The sequence below is a fragment of the Lepidochelys kempii genome, chromosome 13 (genome assembly GCF_965140285.1).
Source record: "Lepidochelys kempii isolate rLepKem1 chromosome 13, rLepKem1.hap1, whole genome shotgun sequence".
NCBI classification, from domain to species: Eukaryota; Metazoa; Chordata; order Testudines; family Cheloniidae; genus Lepidochelys; species Lepidochelys kempii.
In genome coordinates, this window is record NC_136392.1 from 26939148 (window position 1) to 26961165 (window position 22018).

Sequence of the window (22018 nt, forward strand, 5' to 3'; positions counted from 1 at the left end):
TGAATTTGCATTTTTATCTGCAAAGGATGCAGCAGATCCTGAGTAACCAGCAGGGTCCTACCCAGAGTAGGATTCCAATCTGGGTTCAGTGCTGTCAGCAGAGGGGTTGGGGGAGCACTGGTGGGTGTGTGTGTGTGGGGGGGGGGTAGGTGGGAAGGGAAGCTTGTGAAGTTGTGGCAAGGATGGAGAAGTCAGATGAGCAGAACCAACTCTCTGAACATCTTTTTGGAGTAGTCCAGTCCTTATGGACATGGTGGGGGAAGGGAGGACAGACCATATGGGGGATGCATCAACAGGTGTTGGAGGCTCAGGTATATGAGCCCTTGCAGTTGGATGGTTGCCCAGATGAGTCATTTCAGGGGCTTTGAGACTTCTATGGTCCCATAGGGTTCCCTTTAAATATAAAGAGGAGAGGGTGTCCAGAAGACTTGGAAGCATCTGCTGGAGGAATGCCCATGGGCTCAGAAGGTGAGGGTGGGATTAGTGAAGGTACTGAAAGTGCTAGTTAAGTTAGGACAAGAGCCAAGCATATGGGCAATGGTTGGGGGGAACCTCTCTCATCAACATGCTCCCATGTACCTTCCTCTGGAAGACAAGGTGTGAGGCGGTATTTCAGATGAACCCCCTTACAGGGGCTTCTCTGGAGAATTTCACACACACAATCTGGAAGTCGCTGAGGTATGCGGAAATAAAGAGCTGCCTGGAGAAAAAGAGGAAGTCGTGGAGGCACATCCAAGTTTAATATGGGTTGAGTTTGTCTGACTTCTCTTTGAGGGTTGGGGAGGAGCCCAGACTATAGGTCAAGACACCTTTCGCAGCATGCTTGGGGCAAATGAGAGAAGGAGTAGGAGGATGTTGGTGAATGTTTTTGTTCATGATATGGTGGGAATTGGAAAGAGATTGTGTTGGGTAGGGGGAATATGCTGGACCGAGAGTATGGTTCATTGTACTTACCCTAGATATCATAGAGACCAGTATGTCAGGAGCATGGGGTACCAGTATTGTGTAATGACTGAGGATTTAGCTATTGCTGTTGGCTATGATTGTTTTCCTGTCTTTTGTTTTCAGTGGAGGGATTCCTTTCTGTGTAGTGCTGTGAATTACACCTGATAGGTCACGCACACCAGTGCTGTGAATTACACCTGATAGGTCACGCACACCAGTGCTGTGAATTACACCTGATAGGTCACGCACAGTTCGAATCTAGGCTGAGGCACAGAAATAAAGTCAACAACTGCAGAGGTCCCAAAAAACACTAAGTTTATTACGCTCAAGCGTGGTGCCCCCTGCTAGCCAGGAGGGGACCCTGAATGCAGATTATACAAAGGTTATATACCTTTTAGCAAAGCATGTTGCCCTTGTGCATCAGAAACCTTAGCCAATAAACAAACCCTTGTCTTATCTACCACCTAACCTTGCTTGGTGCATTCCTCGTGCTATACCAGTATGTTAATTACACAGCATGGTCCTAAAGCCATGTATCAGTAACTTTTATTATCAGGATGGGAGGCCTCACATCAAGGCCAAGAGACAGGGAGTTAGAGACTGACAAAAACCAGATACTGGGAGTCAAGGCAGGCTGGAGACGAGGAGGAGGATTTTCACAGGGATTCAGTATTTAAGGATTACTCTTCCTGGTGTATGATGTGCTGGCATTTAAACAATGGTGGACCCCAAACCAAAATGGAGTCACATGTGCTAACTTTTCCTTAACAGTCCTCCCTTTTTTTTGTACGTCAGTAAGCTATATCGGGGCTGAGTAACCGTGCTGCAGGGTTAGCAACTGCCGACAGCACGTACTGCAGCATTGTAGGCGTTAAAAAAATAACGCAAAAACAATAACAGTCAAAAAAAGTAAATACCAAATACGCCGTCCCCACATCTGGTAGCCATGAGGTGAGCCAGTCCCAGACCTCCTGGAATCCAGCGCTGGTAGTGTCGAGGCTGATGTGGTGTAATAGGGCTGCCTGTTGCTTGAGGATGTGGATGTCCGTTTCCACCCTATGGTGCTGATTTACAAAAACACAACAGCTTGAGTTGACCAGAGCACAAACCCTGCCTTGATTTGCAAGGAGATAATCCAGGGCTAGGTGGTTTTGCAATGTAGTTTGGGATAGCTGAGTGACTTCAATTTGAAGGGCAGATAGAGCATCTGCAGTAGCATTTGCCATTAATTCCAAAGCCGCTGAAATGTTAACTATAGCTTTTTCCAGCTCGCTTACTCCCAACCATGGCAGAAACCAACGCACAAAGGAGTGAAAGCCTTTGGGCCGATAAAGAAAGGGGGTTTAAAGGAATACTTCGTCGGTCCCTCCATACTAGATTGCGGATCTCTCGCCGGGTCAGGTTCTGGTGTACTGTCACGGTGGGTACTATAGCCCCTAAGGTACATGTACCACACCATCCTGCTGGGAGAACCTTATAGGCTGTGTGATTGCATAACCAATACCAGCCAGACCCCTCGGGGACTGGCCACAGGGTTCTGGAGCAGGTAGAGGGGCCTCCCCCACCAGAGCTGATTTGGGTGGTGGTCTTGCACCCTACAAAATTCCCTACAAAAACTGTATTTTCTATGCCCTTATGTTGTGACACACACAAAGCATAATTACTCTGGGCCACCATATTAATAGACCATATTTGGACTGTAACATTCCAGTTAAATGTAGTGTTTGCCCATAGCTTAGCTTGGAGTGTTCAATTAAGGGGGATAGGTACCCCTACCAACGGGACGCCCTGACCTAAATATGTGGGGGTACGAATACAAATCCAACACTGCGTTCGATTTACACCCTGTTTGATAGCATGGGTTAAATTCAAGAAGCTATTGCCCTCCCATCCTTGATCTGGACTTGGGAATAGGGAGAGAACCCCCACCCCCGGCAAACCATACCAATGTCGACATCCTCCCCTGTACTATACAAAAAACACTACCCCCAATGTAAGCCCAATAAACAGGAACACACAAAGTCCTGGTGGGCTATGAAGGTCCCAGTAGCTGGAAAGCTCAGTCCATGGGTTGGTTGTAGTGTTCATTCGTGAAGTGGCTCGTCTGCTGGCTTGTCAGGGTCAGGTGGGGGTCCCAGCACCAACTTAACGTAGCTATGATGGATCCAGGAACCTTTACCTGCAAAGGAGTGGTGGCAGATGGTGGGAGTAATGTTCGTGGCTGTAAGGCGTTTCTGGTATTTATACTTGCCTACAAGCACAGTTCCAGCCTCTGGAATAAACCCACCCCACCACTTTACTTCACATTCCCAAGAATACATCCCGCAACTTTCTCCCTGCCAATGTACAATGCTCCGTCTTTGCCATCAAGGCCAATTCTCAGTGTCTTTTGCAGTCAGGAATCCTTGGATTTTGGTGGTTTTAGCAGAGCAGGCGTTCCTTCTCTTTTGGAACAGGCATGGTTTTGCATTATACAGGGGAGAGGTTACTAGCACATCACCCTGTAGTGCTTTGGTTTCTTTAGCAAATACTGAATGCAGGTTAGCTTTGTCAGTGGACAAGGGAGAGGTTACTAGCACTTCACCTTGTTTTGTTTTTTTTTGCTGCTCAAAAGGAGGAAAGGAGAAAAAAAAAAACCCAGAAGGAGGGACAGGCTGATCAGTAGTCGAAGTGAAGTCACCTTGAGGTGGAGGGGTCTTCTTGCAGTAAGAAGCATGGGTCTAGGCAGTCAGTCCTTGGCACTTCACAGCGGTGTTGGTAGTTAGCAGGACTTAATAAGGGCCTTTTCAGCATGGGGCCAGAGTCGTCTTTTGTTGATGGACCTTTATGTAGACCCAGTCACCTGGTTTTAACAAATGGCAGGTTTGCTCAGGATTCTTGAAGCAGGACTTTTTTTACCTGTAAATACAGAGACCTAACACATTTCATTAATGTCTGGCAGTGTGTTGCAGATCTCACAGCTGCCTGGGCACATTTAAGCCCCCCTCTTTCTTGGCTGTTAGCCAAATCCTAGCTGTGAGTAGTGTCCTTGGGCAGGCCAGTGTCTTATCTTTGGACCGAGACTGCCAGCTACAGCGTTGAATTAGCTCGTCCTCCATTTTATTTTTTTTCCCCTTCTTGGCTTTTATTAACCTGCAAAGGAAACTTTCACTTTTTACTTATACACCTTTTGTTTAAAAAAGAACACATGTACATTGCCCATTATACAGCACTTTAGTCTTATTGTATAATATATGCCACATATACCCTTCTAGGAAAATGACTTTATTACAGAGCTTTGGAGCAACAAGCCAGGACAAGCACACCCACTTTTGAGGAGTCCACTTGGTACAACTTCTGGTGTCTAATAGCTTTTTTCCTTCCCAGCTCTCTGGCTAGAAATGTGAGGTAGCCAGAAGGATCTCGTGTATAATATGGGGAGTGGGTTAACCTTTGATGGTGTGCAAATTTTAACAACAATTTTTTTAATTAAAAGATCTGGCCAATGAAATTTTTTTTATTTAAGCAAATGTATTAAACTTTAGTATATTACATTTTTTGATATTTAAACACTTTGTATTCCAAGTTGAATAAAACAAGTATCTGCATTTTGATTTTATTTTTTTTATTTAGTTTTAAATTAAACTGTTTTATGAAAAATTAAACACAGCAATTCTGGCCACAAGACACACACCACAAGACAGCACATAGAACACAGAACAGAGTTCCTATTGTGCCAGTTAATTCATGAGATGTTGAATTGCTTTTCAGCTGGCATTAATTTTTTCTGATTTTTTTGAAAGACAAAAACCCCCCACAGATTTACCCCTTTTGGCAGTCAGTCATTGCTTAAAATATTTCCTTTTTATACAAATACCTTTGTTAATTGCAGACAAAACGGAGGAATTACCCATATTTTCTTGTATTTGTTTTATAGGTTTCAGTGGCCTCTACCTTATTAGTTAGGTAATTTACATGAAAACAAATGCTTTCCGGCTTGCTTTTGGATTCACAGGTTAAAGATTCTTACTTTAAAAAGGGCACAATAAACTCTACCAGACTTTTGATTGCCTTTTACTTTTAACTCCCGCTGTTAAATACACAGCGACCTGAAAAGGAAGACACCACCTATTGTAGCCTCTTGGAACCTAATAAGATATTAATTAAGTAGCACTGTATAATTGCATTTTTTTTGGAAAAGGGCCCATTTTTTCCAAAATGGCTGCAAAGAAACCAAGAATTCTTTTTTCCAGTATTTCACAAAGTTTAACTGCTTAATTGTTTTCAGCAACTAAAGAGTTAACTTCTTACTTTTTTTTAAATCACTTGTTTATTTCCCAAAATTTGGATTTTACCATTCCAAGTATTATTCCGGGATTTACGTTTTTCATTCCTGTAATTATTTACTCCTCTTTTTTTCACGATGACCTTGAAGTTTCCAACCTGTTTTCCAATCTCTCTCTCTGTTGCCTGCCCGCTTGGGGCCGATCCTTTTTTTTTCTCTGAACTGTCCCTTCCATGAGCACTAGCTTTGTTTCACTACCAAATTAACAAGGAGGGTGGGCTTCTTAACTAGCCCCCAGCCCTCCTGGTCTCTTTTTTAAAATATTTTTACTTACAAGGGCTACCCGAGTCCTCCCCACATGAGGCTTGTCACCTGGACAGAAAGCACGGCTAATTGGCAAGCAAGGAGGTGATGGGCATAAGTCAGAAAGCTGAGGGTAAGCCGGAGGAGGGGCAGAAGCAGGCATAGCACAGAGTGGGGCTGGAGACCCCTGAGATGAATAAGAAAAGGAGGAGGAAAGAGGATGTCCTTTTGCATGCGCATAAGCCCAGTTGTCCCATACATACCAATAATTCATCTGGGCTGGAGCTTTGTCCTCCAGCCTCCTTCTAAGCACTGTTAATGTATCCCCAGCAAAGGACCCATCCGGTGGCCATTCAACAGATGTTTGAGTTGTTAGTGTTGGCCACTCAACCTTACATAAAATAACAGCTTTTTTCCTGCCTAACCCATGGGTGCCAGAAATATTCCCCCAATTCTTGAGAATTTCAGCCAAAGGGGTCCCCTTACTTACACTCTGCCCAGAACCCATAATGGGCTACCAAAAGAACACAAAATGTGCCACCTTATCGCCTAAGCGACGGCTCACCTACCCCCCCCCCCCCTTGGAGTTCTCAAAGGTGAACTCACCCTGTGCCGGCTGGAGCTGTCCGAGAGGAGGAGTGTAGTCTCGCTTGTTGGGGCAAGCCTAGAGTCCCTTCGGGGTCGCCAAAACTGTTACGAATTACACCTTGTAGGACACGCACACCAATGCTACGAATTACACTTGATAGGTCACGCACAGTTTGAATCTAGGCTGAGGCACAGAAATAAAGTCAACAACTGCAGAGGTCCCAAAAAACACTAAGTTTATTACGCTCAAGCGTGGTGCCCCCTGCTAGCCAGGAGGGGACCCTGAAAGCAGATTATACAAAGGTTATATACCTTTTAGCAAAGCATGTTGCCCTTGTGCATCAGAAACCTTAGCCAATAAACAAACCCTTGTCTTATCTACCACCTAACCTTGCTTGGTGCATTCCTCGTGCTATACCAGTATGTTAATTACACAGCATGGTCCTAAAGCCATGTATCAGTAACTTTTATTATCAGGATGGGAGGCCTCACATCAAGGCCAAGAGACAGGGAGTTAGAGACTGACAAAAACCAGATACTGGGAGTCAAGGCAGGCTGGAGACGAGGAGGAGGATTTTCACAGGGATTCAGTATTTAAGGATTACTCTTCCTGGTGTATGATGTGCTGGCATTTAAACAATGGTGGGCCCCAAACCAAAATGGAGTCACATGTGCTAACTTTTCCTTAACAGTATCAAGGACCTGGGCTTGGGTCAGATTGGGAGGACCCCAAAAGCAGTATCTTGAGCGCTAGGTAACGGACCCTATACAGAGGGATGGAGCACCTGTTATGGGACTGAGCCAAGACAATTAGTCATGGTTGACTTCTGCTTTGATTGGACTTTGGACACCAAGTAGACTGTGTTTGGAAGATGGAGTGAGTCATCAGTGTTGGGGCTCTCCTATCAACGGAGTTGTGAATGTTGGAAGGGAGGAGAAGGTTGCATTTTCTTGTATCAATTTGCTCTCTGCTTTTGACTTTTATCTGTTTTATGTATGTTTCTATTTTTGTTTTGTTGTCTGGGCTTCATTATAGTGGCTGCTGTGTTTAATAAAAGATTTCAGAAGGCCAGCTATCCTCTAACACAGCTCACAGAAAACTGTTGCAACTTGAAAGCAATTCTGGATGTCTATTTTTGTTTTGTTTTTTTTGTCTGGGCTTCGTCATAGGGGCTGCTGTGTTTAATAAAAGATTTCAGAAGGCCACCTACCCTCTGACACAGCTCACAGAAAACTGTTGCAACTTGAAAGCAATTCTGGATGTCCTCTAAATTGTGCCAGTAGCTGAGTAGGATCCTGGCAGGGGCCAAAAGTAGGCAGGCATGCGCAGGAAAGGAGTAATACATAATATGGTCCAGTATCTTTCTGTATCTATGCTAAATATTCCTACTTTACTAACCCCAATGACCGGCCAGCCAGAGTAGTGGCAGGAGGCATTTACCTAAATACAACTTTATTTTAAATATACATTTTGTATGTCAAAACTCTTCAGAGAATTAAAGAGTGTGAGGGCAAGCATGAAACAGATGACAGAAAACAATGACTCAAGATATCTGGTGACACAGAAGTCAACCCACCCCAATGCCATGCTGGACAAGGGTGCTGGTAAATGTCTTAAGAGGGCAAGCCTGCCTCTTCCTCTTTGGATGGGCATTGACCTTCTTTCTTTGAGTGGGTCTAGAAGTCCCCACACCAAAACCCCCTTAAACACAGAGTTCTGAAATTACTTATATGTAAGAATATTAAGCAAGGGAATGGGTACAGGCCAATGGGCCAAAGTGGGGATGGGAGAGTGAAGGGAATTCAATAACAGTTAAACATTAGCACCATCCCTTCCCCTACCTCTGGAGGTGCCCCAAACCTCTAGCCCCCTCTCCACACTGAGGCCTTTGCATAGAGCTGAGATGTGCTAGCCTGGTGGGGTACATTACTCAGCCGGGGGCCGCTCTGTCTGGACTCCCAGCCTGCTAAGATACATTGCTCTTTGGCTAATGGGCATTAAGCTACCCCCGAGATGCTTGAGAGTCTGAGTCCACAGTGCTCACCACTAGCTCTGGTTTAGCAGCATTTATCACGGTCCTTTCCCCAGGCTCATGCACACCTACTCCCAGAGCAATATAGTCTGTCTTCCTCCTGTAGAGCACCCTTCCCTCCCCCTCCATAGACACGCTATAGCCAAGGGGTCCTCATGGAATCCTCTGGCTTCTTGCCCTCTAGGACTTGGCTGCTTATGCTTGGGCTCCATCTTCTGGCTTACTACAAAACTATGTGTTTAGCTTTCAAGTCTATGAAGTGAGTGGGGCCACTTACATGCTGATAAATCACTTGTGCATGTACTTAAGTGCTCTGCAGGCTCAGGACCAGAGTGCACAGCACCTGTCAGAATTGTGTCCTGGAATCAGAAGATTGGAGAACAATGTTTGGGTGAGTTTTCTCCCCCTCCTACAGTTTACTTTGTGTGGTTAGCAGTGTTTTGGGTGCATTTTGCCCCCTGGGGAGGGAGGGTCAGTGCAAGAAAAGAAATGCCCTTATGAAAACATGGTAGTGCTTATATGGATTTTATGACAAAAAGGGACCCGTACAAACATCTAGTCTGACCTCCTGCATTACACAGGCCAGAGAACTTCACACAGTAATTCTTGCATCAAGCCCATAATTTCTGGTAGAGCTAGAACAGGGGCCTCAAACTCAACTTAGGGCCAGTGCCAGTCCTCAAATCCTCCCAGCGGGCCAATCATGTCACTGAAAATGGTGTTCAGAAAAGAGAACATTTATATTGTATTTTTTATTTTGTATTTCTTAGAGATAATACTGTCCTACAACTTTATATAATTCTTTGCCTGGCAGAGAGTTTTTAGTGTTTTGACAGACAGCTGGCAACGCTTCAGTTCTGTCAGTTTGTTGATGTTTGGCTTCAGTGACTGAGCGGTTGAAACCTTCAGGATTGCAGGGAGGTGAGCATCAGAGAGTTGTGGTCGGTATTTTGACTTGTTTATATTCATTGTAGGGAAAAAAGTGATGCTGCCTCTGCTTGGCGACTAGTGATGGTATCTTTGTCCCTCTCCCCCAGCCAATGGGAGCAGGGCCTGCAGCAGACATTGCCGGCAGCATGTCTGCATGAGTGTTTCTTCTGCGGGCCGCGGTGGGGAGGTTCTCAGGCTGCAGATGGCCTGTGGGCCGGGACTTTGAGATCCCTGAGCTAGAGCATCTGTCAGTTGAGGACATCTACACCTGTATTTCCCCTCAGTGGTTCAGCAAGGGCACCCACTCTCAGCTTCTGGCACCCACTCTCAGCTTCCAGCTCCTCAGCTGTTGCTTTTCTGGCTGGAGAGGTGAGTCTCCCTCCCTTCTGACTGGGCTATTCCCAGGCTGCACAGCTCACTGCCTTCACAGTGTATTTCCCAGCACAGAACCGTTACCCAAGGGCGCCTGCTTGCTTCCTCTTCGGAGATTGAGAACAGTTACAACTGTAGCAATTACACTATCACACAGCTCTAAGTAAGCCCACATTATTCTTAAGGTAAAAAGCAAACATATTAAAAACAATGCAAGTACCTACATACATGCTAATAAGCTTACCAGAATTAACCCCAACCCTAACACGACTTCTGGTAGAAGCAGTCCTTGAACCCCCTCCCCCACTCTAGACAGTCCTTGTGGTTACCAGTTCCACACAGCTTCAGCTCAGAATAAGCACACTCATGACAAGTTTAGTCTATGCAGGGTTGTCCACCCTTTCATACAGATCAGGAGTCTTTGATGTGGAGCTTCCAGAAGCAGGTAATTGGTACACAATGGGTTTCTCTCCCCAGGGTGTATCTTGGTTAGGTTGGCTTTGGAGGAAAGAATCTGCATTTGAGGTGAGCCTCAAATTACTTCATAGAAAATCCACTTCCCACACAGTTCCTAAAAGACCTCTGAACTCTCATACCTTCCAAAGATTGCATTGATCTTGTCTCCTTGATAAAGAAGTTCCATACAATCTCACATTAGTACATAAACATTTGCATTTCTAATACAATGTACCCCCAAATGTATTAAACCTTATTAAATTAACCTTAACTTAATTCAACAGAGTTCATTCAGGATATTGTCAGTCTGTCTGTCACAGCATCTCTTGTAGAAAGACACCCCGTCTTGATTTAAAGTTTTTAAGAGATGGAGAATCCATCACATCCTTAAGTAAGTTGTTCCAATAGGTAATTGCCTTCAGTGCTAAAAAAATCACACATTATTTTGCATCTGAATTCGTCTAACTTCAGCTTCCATCCATTGAACCTTTAAATTTAATTAAATTAAAATGAGTGTTGCTATTATGAAAAGTGAGCTGACTTAACAGACGGCAGAGGACTGAGGATGGAGGTAAAACAAACAAAAATTAATAAGACCAATGACAGAAAAGCCCTTCTGTATAGGATACTAATGTGTACCTCTTTTAAAAAATGAATACACATTATTAACTGAGCTTTGTACTTTCCTCGCTTTCAGACATCATGATCACCATTATCTTCAATAAGGTTGCACAAATATAACTGTGAGCATAATTTAGCCATGGAAGTGGAATTTAACCATCCTGTTGAGCATGCAAAGCCAAAACAGAATCCAGCTCCCTCTCCAAAACTGTATTGGCTCTGCAGTGTTTCTAACTGGAGTAAAGAGTAGTATTTATTTCCATCTTTAAAATCAACGTATCTGATTAACTAAATACAAGTAGCAGATCTCTTCATTAAGAAGATGGCATTTTTACATAGGCACCTCGCAGAGCACAATCACAATTTACCAGCATGAAGCAGCAGAAGGAACCTTAAACCTGACTGTAATTTTATGAGATAGCACATAATGTTCTGCGTTGATACAGGAATCACTGGTGAAATTCTATATCTTATGTTATATAGGTGGTCAGATTAAATTGTCATAATGGACCATTCTGGTCTTAAACACCTATGAATACCAGAGAGAGAGAATGAGACAAGTCGCTGGTGTGGGGATCACACAATCCACAATGCGTAAACAGGACTGAAGTAGTGCCTAACCCATGTGCCGACATTCTGCAGTGGGTGAATTTCACCCTGGATAGAGAGAGATGTTTGTATTCAGGATGCTCTTCCTCAGGTAATAGCCAATTTTTTTTTTTTTTTTTGGTTGCTGGGAAAATGACACGAACACTCATCACTAATCCAATAATCCTGGGCTCTACACCTAATATTATCCATCTACAGCAGATGCCCGGCATCTTGAGATCTGTGGAACTCTCCAAGAATATACCATGCTTCAAAGACTGTCTGGGATATGGACCTGTGAATGACCCAGCAGTAAGGAATGCTGGGAACGGGAGTAATATGGAAGGAAGGAAAACTTGACCACAGGCTCCCGTAAGAGAGTTCCAGAGTTTTAATATGTCACGTGTCTTTCATAGCGTAACCTGATTGTCCAATTTGAAGTCCAATCTTCAAAAATTGCTCAATCTTCCTTTTGACATTTCACAGAAGCTTTGCAAACTTTGTTTTTCCTGACCAAGAGAGTGATGTTATGAAGGCAGTTCACTATTAGCAGAACACGTTTTATGATGCATTGCTCAGGGATGAGGGTGGTAGTGCATCCAACAGAAGCTGAAACCGCATAGATATATCATTGTCTCAGCAGTGCATTGTGTCCTGCAGTCCACCACAGTCTGGAGGACCTGTGAAAGGCATATTTGCATGACTTCACCCCTGGGGGAAAGTGACTTCACGGAGAGCCTCTAGATCCCCTGCAAGGTGCGGAAGGGGTCTCTGCCTGCACAGGCTGACCTACAGGGCAGAGTGGACATGGGCTGGAAGCAGGCTAAGGTAGACTTTGTAACCGTAGCAATCTGTGCCCCCAGGGGAAGACCATATGCAGGTGAAGAGAATTTCAGTGTGTGCACCAAAGTTTGGTAAGATGTAGATGGTGAAAGGAACTGTCAGCAAAAGTTTGGAGAATGTTTCAGCTGAAATGTTAGTCTCCATCAGTGCTACAGAATACAGAGAAAGTGGCTTTGAGTGTACTATCTCTGAGACAGCTAAGCAGATGACTGAACCACCCGAGTTCCCACACAAACTCATTGACATAAGTGGTGGATAGCTGGAGACAGTGGTGTCTGTGTAAAATAATCATCATGTATTTAAGTTACAGATGTGGAAAAGCATTTTGCAAGAATGCCCCAAAATGTTAAAGCTGGCCCAATCCTTGTGGGGACTTCAAAAATTATCTGTGATCCATGAAGCGCTGATGGTCCTCAGGGCACTTGCCTATAGTGCACATGGTACTGGCTTGCCTTGTTTTCAGCTGATATAAAAAGTGGGAAGGGGAGATGAAGTAAAGGGCAAAGGGTGTGACTGGCTTTTTCACTTATTCACTTTTCTACTAAAGTCAGGAAAAATTACATAAAGGATGTAGTCAACAGAACTATGTTGATTTACACCAGCCGTGAATCCGCTGTGGTTGCCACTGGGATGTTACGTAATTCCATATGGGAGTGGAAGCAGCCCGTGAGTATTGAGATACTGTCTACACTATGTAAAAGCTTCACTGACTTTGACCTGAAGGACTTTATCTGCTTGTTGGTTTTCTGTTTACACTTCAATAAAGCCAAAAGATTTTCAGTTCAGAATAGAATTGATTGGGAAATAGAATATCCAACCTGTGGGAAATTCCAATACTTCAACATTTTGTCTTGTCTAAAATTGAGATGAAACATCTACATCTCAAATAATTTCAAAGTTCCAAAAAAATTATATTCAGAAATGTAAAAACAACAAAAAAAATCAACATTTTCTCTTGAATCAAAGTTTGTTGACAGTTAAGAGAAAATTTTATTTGACACTAAAATGACATTATAATAATGTCCATTAGAACTGTTTTTTGGTTTCAATTTTCCCAACAGTCCATATCAGTTTTGACAAAACCATGTTTTCCAAAGGGAAGATTTTTCAATAAAACAATTTCAAACCACCCTAATTCAGAAACACTGATTTATTTTGCACGCATCAAAGACAGAGCAATGGTTTGATCATTAAAAATTACACATTCAGATAGGTTATAATGATGCTGTCAAGCTTTGTAGACTTTATAGACAGAATACATCAGCCTTCATCCTGGGCCCGATTTTAAATTTGGTAGAGTGAGAGAGTTTCTGAACCAGTGCATTTTGTTTCCTGATTTTGGACATCATTATTCCCACAGAGCATAGTTTGCAAATCTGGAGAAAATGGCTTTCTTTTCACTGATGGAATTTGAGAAGAGCTCTGATCACCTATGGTACTAAATGGGAAACTACTAGTTAAATTAGGGAAGATGGGGATCAGTACAAGCATTGTAAGGTGGATAAGGAATTGGTTAAAGCGGAGAAGGCAATGGGTTGTGCAGTGCTGAAAGGTGAATTATTGGTCTGGAGGTAGGTTACCTGCGGAGTTCCTCAAGGATCAGTCTTGGGAAGTCTTATTCAATATTTTTATTAATGACCCTGGCACAAAAAGTAGAATGTGCTAATGAAATTTGCTGATGAGATAAAGTATACACCATCAATACAGAGAAGAATCAAAATATTACACCAGAAGATCTGGATGACCTTGATGACTGGAATGACAGAAATGGGATGAAATTCAATAGTCCAAAGTGTGAAGTTGTGCGTTTAGGGTTTAAGAAGAATTTTTGATACAAACTGGGGTGTCAGCGAGACCTGGGTGAGCGGGTCAATCATAGGATGGCTATGAGCCACCAATGTGATGCAGTTGTGAAAAAAGCAAATGTGATTCTAGGATGCATCAGGCAAGGCATTTTCATTAGGGATAGAGAAATATTAATGCCATTGTACAAGGCACGGGTAAGACCTCGCTTGGAATACTGTGTACAATTCTGCTCAACCATGTTTAAGAAAGATGAATTTAAACTGGACCAGGTGCAGAGAAGAGTCCCTACAGTGATCAGGGGAATGGAGGACCTATTTCATAAGAAGATACTTGAAGAGCTTGGTTTGTTTAGTCTAGCAAAAAGAAAGCTGAGGGAATATTATTGCTTTCTACAAATACGTTAGGACAGAAGTTCTCAAACTGCGGTCCGCGGACCACCAGCGGTCCGCAAGCTCCATTCAGGTGGTCTGCGGATAGTTCCCTCTAAGGTGTGCACCTGGGCGGCCGCACACAACATAGTGAAGGGCCACCCACCTAATTAGCGGAGCCATGCAGGCATGGCTCCGCTAATTAGGTTCCTGGACCCTGGAGAAGACGCACATGTAAGGTGAGGTGGTGGCCTTAGGGGGAATAAGGAGTAGGTGGGAGGGGGTAATGGGGTACGAAGAGGAGGTGGAGGGAATTTGGGATGTGCAGGGCTGCGGCAGTCAGAGAAAGAGGCAACTTTCCCCAGCCCCAGCTCGGGGGAGAGACCCCTTCCCAGCCCCAGCTCGGGGGAGAGACCCCTTCCCAGCCCCAGCTCGGGGGCTGCCGCAGCGGGGGAGAGAGGGCACATCCATCACATTAGGAAGGTAAGACTACTGATATTAAAATAACAGTTGTGTGCTTTTATTTGTAGAACAAAAAAAGTTAATTATTAAGGGTTTTTTATACAGCGCTTTTATCCAAAGTGCTTAACAATAGTTAGCTAACGGTACAAACAACATTTGGAAAGATCATTAAGTGGTCTGCTGAGACCTTCAGCAATTTTCAAGTGGTCCACGAGAAAAAAAGTTTGAGAACCGCTGTATTAGGAGATAAATACAAAGGAGGGGGAAGAGCTATTTAAGCTAAAGGACAATGCTGGCACAAGAATAAATTGAAATAAACTGGTCACAAACAAATTCAGGCTGTAAATTAGAAGGTTTCTAACCATCACAGGAATGAGGTTCTGGAACAGCCTCCCCATAGGAATTGTGGGGGCAAACAACTTGATTAGTTAAGAGAGAGAGAAATTTATGAGTACAATTGTGTGATGGGGCTGCTTGTGATGGTAGGGATCAGGGCTCAACAGCCCTGCAGCTTATTTCCAGTTTGTCTTATGTTCCTAAAGCACCTACTTCAGGTTTCGGCTGGCCACCAGCAGAGGTCAGAAAGGAATCCTCCCTCCCCCCAAGTATTCTGGGAGGGGAGATAGGGCCACACTCTTTCTGGCTGCAAGTTATGACTAACCTGCTTAGACATGGATAAAATATCATTATCTATTAAAATATCAACAGTACGTCCTAATACCTATAACAATATCTCCCTTAAAATCCTCACACTCAAGGTGGACCTTAGCCAGAAGTACAGATAGAGGGAATTAAGCCAATCTATTTAAACTCTTACCAGGGAGACAGTCTTCCTCCCTTACCAAACTTTCCTTAACCAGAGTGACTTGGGATGCTATATCTATACCTTAGCATTCTTAACAACTTCTTTACTACCCTCCCAGGACTCGTCCTGATATAGTTCTTTGGTTCAAAAACCTGCTCGTCCACTGCCTCTGGGACAATGGTAGTGCCACTTGCTATGGCAGGATGGGGTGTGGGTCTTGGGATTACCTCAAGTTTTGGACAAATTGATTTTATGTGCCTAGGAGTCCCACAGTGATGGCAGACTACTTGCCTTCACTTTTGGTAGGGGGCTTTAAAACCTGTGCTCCCTTGGGGTTAGGTTTACTTGCAAACCCCTCTTTCCCTTCCCCTGGAATTCCCCCCATGAGCCCTTGATTCATATCCATCAGCAATTTCTACAGCCTATAAAACTGTGGAAGATTTGGTTTTGTTATAGATGGCTGTCTTTACCTCATTTGTAACTACCCATAACAATTACTCCTGGGCCCTCAGATCAGTTTTTCATAATCATTCTCAGCCGCTGCCCCATTATCCATTTTCTCAAAAATTACACATTTTAGGTACATATTCAACATGAGTGATATTGTCAAACGTTTTGAGACTTCTATACTTCAACTGACAGGTCTCAGGAGTAATCTTACATTTTTTCTGTACATTTTCTTTAAATTTCTTATACATTTTAGCATCACCTCTTCGATATCATTAAAAACTTGACTGTCTTTCCCAGTTAATCTGATTAGGAGGATAGGCACTGGCGTATCCTCTGGGATATCGTGTATCCCACATAGTCTCTAAAAGGTGGACAGGTACTCTTCCATACAGTCAGTTTCTTTAGAAATTAAGCAGATGCTCTCCCACTCCCTTGTGTTGTAGAGGGGTACGCTTGCTGGCTGGGGAAGCTCCTTTTGCTGCTCCAGTACTCTGTACTGCAATGTTTGAACTTCTGTTTGCCTCTTGTGTGCCCCCTCCTTCGCTTTCTCACTGGCTTCGACCGTTAGTTGTTCCATATGTCTTTGGTGGGATCTCTCCTCCTCCTAGGTCTTGACTGCAGCCAGGGCTGCCTCTGTCCCCCTGAGCTGCAGCTCTGATGCTTGTGTTCTTCCTGGGCTGCCAGGTCCTGCAATCAGGCCATTTCCAGTGCAGTGTTCCCCTCTGCGGTGCCTAGGGCAGGGAGGGTCCTTGGACAGCTGGTCAAAATTTATGAGCAAAGCGCTCAGCTCCTGAACTGGAGTTTTCTTTTTACAGGAGATTCCCCTCTCTTTACATAATGGCTCAAGTCTTTTCTGTCAAGACCATCGTAAGACACAGTGAGTGAACCACAGTCAACTCTTTAACCTTTCAAACTCTCAGTATCAAGTCTCAACTTTAACCGTGCTGGGTTATGATCTACAAACCCAACTGAACTGTGGCATATGCATGCTTTTTGGAGCGGCTCAGTAGCGTGAGTACCAACCTCAGGGCAGACTGGTAAGAAGCAGGGCACAAACTCCAAACTATTTGTGAGTACTATACTTGGATTTCACCAACCAAGCATCAAGTGTACATAAGAACCTAAGAATGGCCATACTGGGTCAGACCAAAGGTCCATCCAGCCCAGTATCCTGTCTACTGACAGTGGCCAATGCCAGGTGCCCCAGAGGGAGTGAATCTAACAGGTAATGATCAAGTGATCGCTCTCCTGCCATTCATCTCCACCCTCTGACAAACAGAGGCTAGGGACACCATTCCTTACCCATCCTGCCTAATAGCCATTAATGGACTTAACCTCCATGAATTTATCCAGTTCTCTTTTAAACCCTGTTATAGTCCTAGCCTTCACAACCTTCTCAGGCAAGGAGTTCCACAGGTTGACTGTGCGCTGTGTGAAGAACTTCCTTTTATTTGTTTTAAACCTGGTGCCCATTAATTTCATTTGGTGGCTGTTATGGGGCTTATTCCTTCACCCGCTTATTTCCCTGGTCCTTCTCGCATGAACAGAGAGCAACAATACCCGAAAGGTGCAAACAATTCAATGTTTATTGGGGTGAACTTCCAGCAAGCATGATTCCCGTTTCCTTCCTTAGTATCCCCCTTCCCAGCTCTGACACCACAGAACCTTACCCGTGTCCCTGTTCCCATTTCCCCCCTTAGCAAAACATGATTCCCATTCCCCCCCCTTCCTGATTGACTGCCGACTATATAGTAAAACTTGAGTTCTGCTTAGCTATACCTTAAGCAATCATTTTACTGAAATTTAACTAACCAATCCTAACATATTGTAATATGATTATTTAACCAATTATATCCCACCACCTTAATTAGTTTACACCCAGCAAAGTTAATTATACAGCAGACAGAAACAATCACAGAACCAGACAGAGGTTATACACACAAACAATAGGAAATGAGGATTTCACATCCCAGCTACTGATAAGTGAGTTCTTGCCAGACAGGAAGCTATCAAACTAAGTTTCCTTTTACATTTTCTCTGTAGGTGATAGGCATTATCAGGACAGGATTGTATTCCTAACAGCCCAATAGCACTTTATTTCAATGTGACTAGTGAGGATGTGACCATTTGCTTCCCAGCTTATGGCTGTCTCTGCTGCTTAGCGAGAGGCCTTAGCCTCAGACTGTCACAGTAAGAGAAGGCCCTTACACCAGCAGACAGTGATTTTGATTCTTTTATACCTCTATAATTAGCTAAGTGATAAGAATACACCTAAATTCTTAGAGTACAGGCCTTTACAGACAGGCCTGAATATCTATATCCTAACAGTGGCCCCTAGTTCTTATATTATGGGAACAAGTAAATAACTTTCCCTTATTCATTTTCTCCACACCACTCATGATTTTATATACGTCTATCATATTCCCCCTTAGTCTCCTCTCCTCTTTTCCAAGCTGAAAAGTCCTAGCCTCTTTAATCTCTCCTCATATGGGACCTGTTCCAAACCCCTAATCATTTTAGTTGTCCTTTTCTGAACTTTTTCTAATGCCAGTATATCTTTTTTGGGATGAGAAGACCACATCTGTACACAGTATTTAAGATGTGGACGTATCATGGATTTATATAAGGGCAATAAGATATTCATCTTATTCTTTATCCCTTTTTTTAATGATTCCTAACATCCTGTTTGCTTTTTTGACTGCCACCGCACACTGCATGGACGTCTTCAGAGAACGATCCACGATGACTCCAAGATCTTTTTCCTGATTAGTTGTAGCTAAATTAGCCCCCATCATATTGTAAGTATAGTTGGGGATATTTTTTCCAATGCACATTACTTTACATTTATCCACATTACATTTCAGTTGCCATTTTGTTGCCCAGTCACTTAGTTTTGTGAGATCTTTTTGAAGTTCTTCAGTCTGCTTTGGTCTGAACTATCTTAAGCAGTTGAGTATCATCTGCAAACTTTGCCACCTCACTGTTTATCCCTTTCTCCAGATCATTTATGAATAAGTTGAATAGGATTGATCCTAGGACTGACCCTTGGGGAACACCACTAATTACGCTTCTCCATTCTGAAAATTTACTATTTATTCCTACCTTTTGTTCCCTGTCTTTTAACCAGGTCTCAATCCATGTAAGGATCTTCCCTCTTATCCCATGACAACTTAATTTACGTAAGAGCCTTTGGTGAGGGACCTTGTCAAAGGCTTTCTAGAAACCTTAAGTACACTATGTCCACTGGATCCCACTTGTCCACGTTTGTTGACCCCTTCAAAGAACTCTAATAGATTAGTAAGACATGATTTCCCTTTACAAAAACCATGATGACTTTTGCCCAACAATTTATGTTCTTCTATGTGACTGACAGTTTTATTCTTTACTATTGTTTTAACTAATTTGCCCGCTACTGACGTTAGACTTACCGGTCTGTAATTGCTGGGGATCACTTCTAGAGCCCTTTTTAAATATTGGCGTTACATTAACTATCTTCCAGTCACTGGGGACAGAAGCTGATTTAAAGGACAGGTTACAAACCATAGTTAATAGTTCCGCAATTTCACATTTGAGTTCTTTCAGAACTCTTGGGTGAATGCCATCTGGTCCCGGTGACTTGTTACTGTTAAGTTTCTCAATTAATTCCAGAACCTCCTCTAGTGACACTTCAGTCTATGACAATTCCTCAGATCTGTCACCTACAAAAGACGGCTCAGGTTGGGGAATCTCCCTAACATCCTCAGCTATAGAGACTGAAGCAAAGAATTCATTTAGTTTCTCTGCAATGACTTTATCGTCTTTAAGTGCTCCTTTTGTATCTTGATCATCCAGGGGCCGCACTGGTTGTTTAGCAGGCTTCCAGCTTCTGATGTACTTAAACATTTTGTTACTACCTTTTGAGTTTTTGGTTAGCTGTTCTTCAAACTCCTTTTTGGCTTTTTTTATTACATTTTTAACTTAATTTGGCAGTGTTTATCCTCCTTTCTATTTACCTCACTAGGATTTGACTTCCACTTTTAAAAGATGCCTTTTTATCTCTCACTTCTTCTTTTACATGGTTGTTAAGCCACAGTGGCTCTTTTTTAGTTCTTTTACTGTGTTTTTAAATTTGGGGTATACATTTAAGTTGAGCCTCTATTATGGTGTCTTTGAAAAGCGTCCGTGCAGCTTGCAGGGATTTCACTCTAGTCACAGTACCTTTTAAATTTCTGTTTAACTAACCTCCTCATTTTTGCATAGTTCCCCTTTCTGATATTACATGCCACAGTGTTGGGCTGGTGAGGTGTTCGTCCCACCACAGGAATGTTAAATGTTGTTATATTATGGTCACTATTTCCAAGTGGTCCTGTTATAGTTACCTCTTGGACCAGATCCTGCGCTCCACTCAGTACTAAATCAGGAGTTGCCTCTCCCCTTGTGGGTTCCTGTACCAGCTGCTCCAAGAAGCAGTCATTTAAAGTATCAAGAAATTTTGTCTCTGTATTTCGTCCTGAGGTGACATGTGCCCACTCAATATGGGGATAATTGATATCCCCCACTATTATTGAGTTCTTTATTTTTTGATAGCCTCTCTAATCTCCCTTAGCATTTCACTGTCATTATCGCTGTCCTAGTCAGGTGGTCAATAATAGAGCCCTACTATTATATTCTTATTAGAGCAAAGGTATTCTATGGAACATGTGGATTCATTTAAGATTTTTATTTCATTTGATTTTACATTTTCTTTCACATATAGCGCTACCCCCCCCCCCCCACCCCGCCATGTTCTTATGTGTAAACACTTCAGACATTTTAATAGCCTAATCATGGACTCACAGACAGTCCCCTTGAGTACTCCAGTCTATCTTGCCACCTAGGCAAGCTTGCCTGTGATAGATGATCCTTTACACCAAAAATCACAACAATATGCAGTAACTTCCAACTTATCTGTGTATGTGTGGTGTGAGTGTGTATGTATACACACACACACGCACCCCTTATTATAAATTCCATGCTATGCATTTGATGAAGTGGGCTGTAGCCCACAAAAGCTTACTCTCTAATAAATTTGTTAGTCTCTAAGGTGCCACAAGTACTCCTGTTCTTTTTGCGGATACAGACTAACACGGCTGCTACTCTGAAACTTAACAATATTCAGATTACCCCCAGTCCCAAAGGACCAGTCACTTACCCCAGGTCAATTGCACTTAAGATCTTACACCAAAACCAGTGCTTGTAGCCAATCCTATAATAAACTAACTACAGATCTATTAACTAAGAAAAAGAAGTGAGAGTTATTTACAAGGTTAAAGCAAGTAAACATATGCACACAAATGAGTTACAGTCTCAGATTTCAAGAGATGGTAGAAACTTCTGCAATAAGAAAGCTCTATCTGTCTTTTACGGATACCCAGACAAATCACAGAGAATCTGTTGCTTTTGCTTAGTAATCATTTTCCCTCAGATCCAAGTAGCATAAAGATAGTTTGTTTTTTTTTTAATCAGGGATTTTTATTTCCTTGTTCCACGAGTTTGAGCTGTGGGGGCAGTCTATATGCATGTCTCCTCTTCACAGGTGTGTGGGGAGTAATCAACCAAGTCTTTTGTCCTCCAATGGTCTATAATAGTTTGTCTGGTATTTCACATTCGGTAATGCTTTTTTTCCCTCCTGACTGGTGGTTTCCAGTTGCAGAACAAACACTTTTACAGTTACAGAGCAAACACTTAAATGCTACTTTATAACACAGGCTACTGATATTATAAGTGAGATTAACGCATACAGCAATTTACGGGCATTTCACAGAGGTTAAAGATTAAACATCTGTATAAATCTAATACCTATTTTAGCAACACTAACACAGAGGGGGCCAGCTCTGCCTTTGTTAGTGCTCAGCTGAGGCCTAGGGGCCTCAGCATGAGCTGGCACCGAGTCTGCCCCCATCACCCCGCCCCCCTACTGCCCCATCTCTGCCGGGGCGCCCAGGAGCCTCTCCCCCACCACAGCCCCAACCGTGCGGGGACCCCCCGCGGCCTCCCCAGCCGCCGCTACCCAGCTCTGCCGGGGAGCCCCGCGGCCTCACCTTTGCAGGGGCTGCCCAAAGCCTGTTCCCCAGCCAGGGGTCACAGGAACTCCCCCTCCCACCTCGCCTGGCCCCGTCACCGGCCCAGCGACTCTCAGCCACACCCTTCCGCGCTGCGATGAGTC

General features: G+C 43.4%; 1 long non-coding RNA gene across 2 annotated transcripts; it reads right to left on the bottom strand.

The window, feature by feature from the left end:
* Positions 1 to 1243: 1243 nt before the first annotated feature.
* Positions 1244 to 21997, bottom strand: LOC140897353 (uncharacterized). Of its 2 annotated transcripts, XR_012154709.1 has the most exons (3): positions 21894 to 21997; positions 6119 to 6284; positions 1244 to 4077 (listed from the first exon to the last, which is right to left on the bottom strand). It is a non-coding gene; the product is annotated as an uncharacterized LOC140897353 (long non-coding RNA). The 2 variants fall into 2 exon arrangements; XR_012154710.1 differs by lacking the exon at positions 6119 to 6284.
* Between the last annotated feature and the right edge of the window lie 21 nt (positions 21998 to 22018).